Here is a 10,000-nt window from a genome sequence, read left to right on the forward strand (position 1 = left end):
TAGTGTTATCCATTACTGGGCATGCTGGGAGTTGTAGTTAAGCTCACAGCTAGGTCGGCTAGTTTATGAAAAAGGTTCACTGGGTCACATCGAGCGTTAATCTCGCGATAAAATGTTTTGTCTTTGAAGCAGAGTTGGAATGTTTTTAGCAGCACTAATATCTAATGAATCAATATACGTAAGGCAATAAGCTGCGGATATACTGCAACTAACAATTTTCTAATATAATCGCGCAATTTAAAAAAAAAATAGAATCTCTAGATAGAAACACATGGTGTGCTCATAGAATCAGATCATTCTGTTTAATGAAGTCAAGACTACACCTGCTTTACTCCTCATTTGGGATTGTCTGCTCGTTGATACATACAGACGCAATAATCAAAACTTTGTATTCTGTGTCTTCCTCTTAGACTTAGACTTAGACTTCTTTATTTTCCATTAAACTTCCCTAAAATGGGAAATTTGCTTTGGCAGTGGCATAAGGACGCACAAGACACACAAGACAAACACACATCACAGTCAACACAATAAAGAATAAATATATTTATTCTTAGATATACACACATAAATGAAATAATACAAATAATAATAAAAATGCACATGCCTTTTTGATTTTATAAAGAAATAACATCGTCTCAGTCTACTCTCTTGCTCTCTCTCTCTTGCTCTCTATCTTTCAACTGCTTTCTTAAATTTTAAAGTCACTATTGTCGCCACGCACATACACACACAAAAACACACACATTTAAACGTATCATTTTGTCTACACACATATTGTACACACGCACACACACATACACACTGCCACACACACACATACACCGCCACACACACACACACGCCGCCACACACACACACACCTCCCTGATTCTTTTTTCACTCTCTCTCTTCATCTCTACCCTTTTGTCATCCCTTATCTCTCTCTCTCTCCCCCTCTCTCTCTCTCTCTCTCTCCCTCTCTCTCTCTCTCTCTCTCTCCCTCTCTCTCTCTCACTCTCTTCGTTTCCCTCTCATCTGATTTTATTGCTCTGTCTGTCTCTCAATGGCACACACATGCGCGCGCACACTCACACACTCACACTCACACACACACACACACACACACGGATGGACACGCACACTCACATACAGACCCAGACATGCACACATACTGAAAAACACACACACAGAGACACGGACAAACATGTACAGACACACACACACGGACACACACACACGGACACACACACACACATACTGACGCGGACACGCACACTCACACACACACACACGGACACACTCTATCACATGCACACACACGGATATCCACTCATGCACACACACGGACACACTCACACACACACACACACACACACACACACGGACTCTGACACGGACACAGACACACAGGAATGAACGAACGAAAGCACACTCTCTCACTCATGGACAAACACACGGAACTATTTCTTTCATTTGTGTTGCACTCAACCAAAGGATGATGATGATGAGTATGATTATTATTAGTGTAGTATAGTAGCAGCAGTAGTATTTTATGTTTGTATTTAAAGTAGGTTATGTGAACAGATATGTGAACAAAATGCATATTATATCAAAATGGAGGCTAATGTAAATAAAATGAATGAATATATTAGTGAATAAATTACATACCAGAGAGAGGGACACATAAATACCAAACACCAATGCTACATTACAGTTTGTTCTGATTGCTAAAGCTCATTTGTTGTGACTTAAGCTGTTTTTTGCAGAACTCCTCATACGAATACAGCGACCTCACACCAAATCAACAAAATTGAGTTGTAGGGCTGTAACGATTTTGTATCGAACCAAGAAATCACGATACACAAAGTGACGATACTGTATAGTGTGTATAATGTGTGTGTGTGTGTGTGTGTGTGTGTGTGTGTGTGTGTGTGTGTGTGTGTGTGTGTGTGTGTGTGTGTGTGCGCGATACACAAAGTGACGATACTGTATAGTGTGTATAATGTGTGTATAATGTGTGTGTGTGTGTGTGTGTGTGTGTGTGTGTGTGTGTGTGTGTGTGTGTGTGTGTGTGTGTGTGTGCGCGATACACAAAGTGACGATACTGTATCGCGGAGCAAGAAGGTAGTATCATGACACGCCAATTCAAAGTTTTTATACTTTATTCTAGAATTTTTTAGAATAGAATATTTTTAAATGTTGGTAAATGTGGAAAAAGAAAATTAATTAATTTTTCAAATTACATTTAAAAAATCGTAGGTCAAACATAGTGACACGAACGAACCGAATCGTGAGTGTATCAATTCAGCCTTACTGAGTAGATACATTGCAGAACCCAGCACGGTTTGGATAGTACACACGGTTGTGAAATGAATTGGTTTTGTACCAAATCAGTAGCATACCCACATAATCACACAACTATCACACATTGCAGAAACTATGTAGAATAAATGAAGGAAGCGAAGGACAGCACTCTTCAGATTTCTTCTTTGTTTATTCGCCAACGAACGTTTCGGGCAGAGCCCTTCTTCAGCGTGTAATGGCGTTTTTGTGGGATTCAGCACCCAGTCAAGAATTGTAAATAGTGTGAGCGCGTCTTCTCCACTTTTTGAAGAAACTATGTAGACACAGTAGAATTTTACATTTTCAGGAGTTTAGGGGTCTAGGAGTGTGGTCATCATTTGGAAGTCGTGTGTAAAGCAGTGAGTTGCAGTGTTCACAGCTATGCAAAAGGAGTGTTGTGCAATGGATTGTTTTTGCTACATTTTGTAAAGTGTGTGTTATGAGTTATAAACTGTAATGCAAAGCAGTTTTGTGCTATTACAGCAGTTTGGCTATTTTTTTTTTGTTGGAAGAGTTCTGCAAAAGCAGAAAAAGTTGAAAACATGTGATTTCACGAAGAGAAAAAAAACCCCTTACAAATATATTTAACACACTCACTCTCAAAGTGCCCAACTGAAGAGGACAGGGGATATGGGCTTACATGTGAGGAAGTAGGGGAGAGAGAGAGAGAGAGAGAGAGAGAGAGAGAGAGAGAGAGAGAGAGAGAGAGAGAATGTTACAGGGAGTGATAGTTGGGGTGGTAGAGAGAGACAGTGTGTGTATTTGTGTGTGTGTGTGGGGGGGGGGATGAGGGAGAGAGTGCATGTGTGCGTGTGTGCACGCGTGCGGGCGCGCGCGCGTGTGTGTGTGTGTGTGGATGAGGGAATTGTGTTTTTCAGTTTAGTAACCAGAGAGAATTAGGAACCCTCTACAGTATACCCAGAAAAATACTTCAGAGAAGAATGTTTGCACGTGTGTGTGTGTGTATGTGTGTTTGTGTGTGTATGTGTGTGTGTGCTCTTCTGTGTGTGCCCTCTCTCTCTCTCTCTCTCTCTCTCTCTCTCTCTCTCTCGTTTTGTCTTCCGATACAGATACACACTTGCACTCTTGCGAATGTGTGTGTGTAGAGCAGTTTAGCGCACAACTCAACGAAGGAGAGAGAGGGAATAAGAAGCAGAAAGTGTGTCTTGACATGTGTATGTGATAACGATGTGACTCGCAGTGTGTGTGTGTGTGTGTCTGTGTGTGTGTGTGTGTGTGATAGTAATGTTTGTTTTTGTGTCTTGAAATGTGTGTACAGTAATGTGTGTTTGAGTGTGCAATGTAAGGGTGTGATGATAGTAACTGTGTGTGTGTGTGTGTGTGTGTGTGTGTGTGCGCGTGTATGTGTGTGTGTGTGTGTGTGTGCGCGTGTATGTGTGTGTGTGTGTGTGTGTGTGTGTGTGTGTGTGTGTGTGTTGACCATGTAGTGTGTGTGATGAGAGTGCAGAAAAGGGGTGTGGTCACCCCAGTGAGTATCTGCCGCGCTGCTATTGGCTGATAGCAGATCACATCTCACAGCTGATTGGCCAATCCCACAGCTCATCTCACGATTATCACGTTTCAAATATTGATACAGAAATTGTGTGTGTGCGTGTGTGTGTGTGTGTTTGTACGACTGTGAATGTATTTCAGTGTGTGTGTGTGTGTGTGTGTGTTTGTACGACTGTGAATGTATTTCAGTGTGTGTGTGTGTGTGTGTGTGTGTGTGTGTGTGTGTGCGTGTGTGTGTGTGTGTTTGTACGACTGTGAATGTATTTCAGTGTGTGTGTGTGTGGGGCTGGGGTGCAGTGGTGCAGTCGCTAATGTAACGGACTAGCAATATTGGCCACCGGGACCCAGGTTCAAATCCAGTGTGTGTGTGTGTGTGTGTGTGTGTGTGTGTGTGCGTGCGTGTGTGTGTGGGTGTGTGTTTATACTTGTCTGTCTGTCTGTCTCTCTCTCCCTCTCTCTCCTTTCTTCTCTCGTTGGCACATGTTTTTTTTTTTAGCTTTTAGCGATTAAAAATAAATAAATGAAAATCGTGATTCAGTCGTGATTGAACAGGGGGCAATGTAATGACCTGCGTTTGGGCGTCCTTGAAGTCAGAACATGTTGACAGGCTGGTGTTTCCGGCCAGAAATATGTAGGGCCACCTAAGATTCATGCTATTGCCTTTTACATAATTATTACAATTCAGGGTTTTTTTGATCCCATCCCTTAACATTCTTGGTTATATTTCATGTTGTGAAGACATTCGGCACAAAATGCAGTTGTTAATTGTTGAATGATTGTTATTACAAGTCGTGATTTCAATTTGGATCCAAATAATGGTGATTACTCTGCCCCATCTCTCTCTCTCTTCCTCTCTCTCTTCCTCTCTCCCTCTCTCTCTCTCTCTTCCTCTCTCTCTCTCTCTCTCTCTCCTTGTCTTCACGTTTCTGCTCACTGACCTATCCTACTAAAGACAAAAGGTGAAACAATAGACTTAAAAATATATGTGTGTGTGTGTGTGTGTGTGTGTGTGTGTGTGTGTGTGTGTGTGTGTGTGTGTGTGTGTGTGTGTGTGTGTGTGTGTGTGTGTGTGCATGCTGCATTGTAGTGTGTGTGTGTGTGTGTGTGTGTGTGTGTGTGTGTGTGTGTGTGTGTGTGTGTGTGTGTGTGTGTGTGTGTGTGTGTGTGAGCGAGAGAGATAATTTTATGTGAATGGTGCAAATTGTATTGATTGATGAGTGAAAGCCACTTAATATTCACATTGTTTATTAAATGCGTTCATGTTTGATACAGTTAATCAACACATTTAACACTGTTAACACATTTCAGTACAAATTCATTATTTTATATTAAAAATACTATATTCTGTTAATAAAGTACTATATTCTACTATATTAAATATATTCTATTAATAAAAGACTGTATTCTTACTTTTTACCATATTCTCAGCTGTGTATGAACGCACTGGATGATTAGTTTGACAATGTCTTTTAAACATCTTCTTCTGAAGACGCCGTGTCTTACACACACACACACACACACACACACACACCCACCCACACCCACACACACACACACACACACACACAGTACCAATCAGTCTGCAGACCCCATTTCCAACTCGAGATTGATTGGTATTTCACTCTGTTTCATTTCATGTTCTTAATTTCTAATGCTTTAGTACTTCTACACTTTATACTTTATATTAGTTACGAATATGTTTATTATACTAGTAGTAGGCCTACTTTAAATCATATTAATATTTACAGAAGTTCAATTATCATCCAACATTGGAACAAAGAAGTTAATTGCTAAAAAATTGCATCAAAGCATTCTGATTTTCAATCCAATAATTTGCCACAAGGTGTTTTTGGTAATGTCTAGGTCAAAGGAACACAAAGGTTAAAATATCATATTGTGTGAAACATTACATTACATTACATTACATTACACTTGTGTGAAAACCCTCCACAAGTGAAACCTGTTTCCAACCGCCACACTGACCACGCAGGAGACCGATGACTACACAGAAAACACACACACACACACACAGACACACAGACACACACACACACACACACACACACACACACACACACACACACACACACACACACACACACACACACACATCAAAACAGCATGAAAGCTACTGTATGCAATAGGCAGCAGTGCCAAGCAATGGGGGAATTGTGTCTAATGGCTAATCACATACAAAGTCCCTTCCCAGAAGTCAGTTCACTCGGCGGCCATCTTGGCCTCAGGGTTACAATTTCAGATTAGTTAGACCATGGGCATCTTAAAATGAATGAAATGGGACAACTGAGCGATGCACAACCCATGTGGTTGGAATCGCAATGAAAACCAGATTATAATGGCTATCTACTTATGGTCGTATGTGTGAAAGCAACGCTGCAAATCATTGTTTTCCAACTGATGTGTTGAACTGAACGTGGCATTTTCACAACAACATGTTCAGCTTTGGGATCAAGTTGCGCGGACTCTGTAGAAACCCCATGCGAGTAGCTACCCGATGCAACTGACCGGCGGAAGCAAATTCCGAGGCCATACTGATTGGGATTGAGCAGTCGTAAAAGCTTGCACGTCGAGGCGGCGAGATGATTGGATAAATGACAGCGCAGCTCAGCAGGCAATTGGCTCTTGTGTCTGGACACGTGGGGTATGTGCAAGCACGAGCCATATCGGCGTAACGAATCCCCCCTGTTCATTCCTGTGGACGATTTCTGAAGTTTTCCGTCTCCTCCTATATAGACAGTCTTTGCTCATAGCTCATCTCGTGACCAGAATTATGGCCTTACAAATATTGATACAGAAATAGTGTGTGTGTGTGTGTGTGACTGCGATTGTGTGTGTGTGTGTGTGCTGTGTGTGTGTGCAGGGGTGAAGCCCGCTAATACAACTTGCCATTGTCTGTGTGTGTGTCTGTGTGTGTGTGCGTGCGTGTGTGTCTGTGTGTGTGTCTGTGTGTGTGTGCGTGCGTGCGCAATGGTGAATTGCAACATAACGGTGGCAGTATTTTGTATTTTTCCCCTTCATTGGTAGCTATGACTTTCTGATCACTGGGTAATGCCTGGTGATTGGTGGTGTTCATACATCTCTGCTGATGGTAAACAGAGTTTGCTTTTGTAACAGTATGCAGGGCTGATAGTATTCAGGCTCTATGCCTGATTTCAGGCTTGATAGAGTTTGCAAAAATAAAAACATTGATAATAATTAGCCATTAGGTTATTCTTATCTCAGAAAGTGTTACAGGTTCAGGGTTTTCTTCTACTATCAGGCTTGAATAATGGTCATACACAGGCTATTAAATGTGTCAAAATAGGTCTACGTTACGTCACTATGCAGTATCTTGTCGTCGTCGTTTGAGCAGAGGAAAAAGTTCAGGCTCAGGATTTTTTTTCACTATCACCCCTAAGTATGTTTTGGAGCCTTTTGCAAAATTCGTCAGGAAGACACTGACGAAGGCAACAGCCGAAACGCTTGGAGACGCACCACACGGAAGAGCGTGGTGTATCAACTACTACTTCTGAAAATGCAAAAACCACAAAATGTTTCAAAAGGATCAGTGTCACTGGTTAGACCGGTGTGTTAACTGATAAAGAAAAACGGTAATGTTTGTGTCTGTTTGTGTCTGTTTGTGTGCTTATGTTTGTGTGTGTGTGTGTGTGTGTATGTCTGTGTGTGTGTGTGTGTGCGTGCGTGCGTGCGCAGCCGAGTAACCATGAATGTGCTGATTGTTTTGGCAGGTTGCCGGGGCAACTGTGTAGTGCGAGGAGGCGTGTCCTATGTGACGGGGGGGTGGTGGCTTCATATTTGACCACGCCCCCAAGACACTAACAACCCATCGCCGCGGCAACAGCGACTAGCCAGCCATCACCGGGGGCAACCAGCACCAGCAGCAACACCACACACCTGCCCCCCCACATGCTCACGGTGAGGAGAGAGAGACGGGAGGGGTGTGTGGACATGGGAGGTGTGTGTGTGGAGATGGGAGTGTGTGTGTGTGGAGATGGGAGGTGTGTGTGTCTGTGTGGAGATGGAAGGTGTGTGTGTGAGGAGAGAGAGACGTGAGGTGTGTGTGGAGATGGGAGATGTGTGTGTGTGGAGAAGTGAGGTGTGTGTGTGGAGATGGGAGGTGTGTGTGTGTGCGTGTGTGCCCATGAGAGAACTCTTCCGCTGTGTGTGTGTGTTTGAGAACAAGAGTGTATGTGCATGTGTTTGCTCCTTCGTTATTGTTCTGGTGCGGACATAGTGGATCAGTAGCGTGTGTGTGTGTGTGTGTGTGTGTGTGTGTGTGTGTGTTTGTCCATATTTGTATTGCTGTGTGTTGGATACTTCAGCAGTTTGTTTTCAGCAGATTTGGCATGCACATGTGTGTGTGTGAGTGTGCGTGCGCGGGCGCATCTGTGTGCATGTGTTGAGTGTGTGTGTGTCAACTGAGGAGTGTGTGTGTGTGTGTGTGTGTGTGTGTGTGTGTGTGTGTGTGTGTGTGTGTACATGAATATATATGGGCATACTTTATATGTACATATGCATTTATTCATGTATGTATATGTTATGTATGTATGCATGTATCTATGCATGTATGTATGTATGCATGTATGTATGTATGTATGCATGTATTTTGTTCATGCATAAGTGTGCATGTGTGTGAGAGAGAGAGAGAGAGAGAGAGAGAGAGAGAGAGAGAGTTATTATTGTTATTATTATTTTTAGTTTTTTCTTCAAACTCTGTACATTCTGTGTACTGTTCCTTGAAGGGGCAGTCGGCAAGGGTTTTTTTTTGGTCATATGTCCTGAATTATATTGGGATTCCAAAAGTAGAATGTGAAATGGCTGACTGCAGGACCTCTGCAGGTTTGGACCTCATTTTTTATGTCTAAAGTGTTTGAATTTTGTACACATTTGACAAGCATGTCAAATATATATATTTTGCTTTTTTTTGACTGACTGAAGCTGTTCTGATAATGCAAACCACACTCTCCTGCAAATCTCCAATTGTTTGTGCATAACTAGCCTGGTCCTGACCATCCCATAATACAACCATTTCATTTCGTATTCATGGTCTGGAGGTTGTTTGATGTGATGCAAGGTCAGAAATGATGGAGTGTGAGAGTTGTCTAAATGATTTCCAAATGATTTCCATTTAAAATGTTTCATTGTTAGTTCCTCCTTAAAGGACCTAGTTCAGTCAATTTCAACATGCAGTTGTAATGCTCACACTACCCTGGACTGGACAGTACCTGAGATTTTTTTTCTTCTTCTTCAGACGTTTACAAGATCCTGGTCATTGTAATGGGGGCAGCGCTTTGTTTACATTTCAAAAAAACATTTTTATTTATTCCCAAAAACATCCAAAAGGTTATAAAACATCAGCAGACAGCTAGCAAACAGCTGTACCTTTTGGGAAAATATTAGTAGGCCTATGTAAAAAAATTAAAAAATGTAAACAAACGCTGACCCATTAGAATAGCTCATATCTCGGAAAGGGCTGAGCCGAAAAATGTGGCATCACCGGGTACTGACAAGTCAAGGGTAGCGTGAGCCATACAACAGCATATTGAAATTGACTGAACTGGTCCTTTAAGGATGGAGAGCATAGCAGCAGCCAACGGTTGCAAAATACTTTTTTTCTGTATTAAATGTGGGGCACTCCGGCCCTGTCTAAATCCACTTCTACATCACATCACATCGCATCGCATTACATTACACTTAGTTGACGCTTTTATCCAAAGCAACTTACAGTTATTTACGTACAGGGTATTGGTTACAGTCCCTGGAGCAATGCGAGGTTAGGTACCTTGCTCAAGGGCACATCAGTCCTGGGTTGAGGTGTAGGGAGAGGTCAGGGTAGGATTTGAACCTGCAACCCTCTGATGTTAAGTCCATCTCTCTAACCATTAGGCCACAGCTGGCTTACTTCCCACATACCCCTTAACTTAAGTTTGGGAACTGATGGAGAAGAGAATTAACCTTGAGAAGAGTGGAGAGTATAGCATAGCTAGCATGGAGTAGAGTTTAGCATAGTTAGCATGGAGTGGAGAGTTTAACATAATTAGAATGGAGTAGAGTTTAGCATAGTTAGCATGGAGTGGAGAGTTTAACATAATTAGAATGGAGTAGAGTTTAGCATAGTTAGCATGGAGTGGAGAGTTTAACATAATTA

The 10,000-nt window shown here is 42.1% G+C and overlaps 1 protein-coding gene across 1 annotated transcript in view; it reads left to right on the forward strand.

The window, feature by feature from the left end:
- The window catches only part of zbtb20 (zinc finger and BTB domain containing 20), a 70,750-nt gene that overhangs the window by 13,446 nt on the left and 47,304 nt on the right, over positions 1-10,000 (forward strand). Inside the window, exon 2 of the mRNA XM_063202712.1 lies at positions 7,581-7,767. The gene's annotated coding sequence lies outside the window, so the exon portion shown is untranslated. The remainder of the gene's footprint in view (positions 1-7,580; positions 7,768-10,000) is intronic.

Source organism: Engraulis encrasicolus, chromosome 7 (assembly GCF_034702125.1).
Source record: "Engraulis encrasicolus isolate BLACKSEA-1 chromosome 7, IST_EnEncr_1.0, whole genome shotgun sequence".
Lineage (NCBI taxonomy): Eukaryota > Metazoa > Chordata > Actinopteri > Clupeiformes > Engraulidae > Engraulis > Engraulis encrasicolus.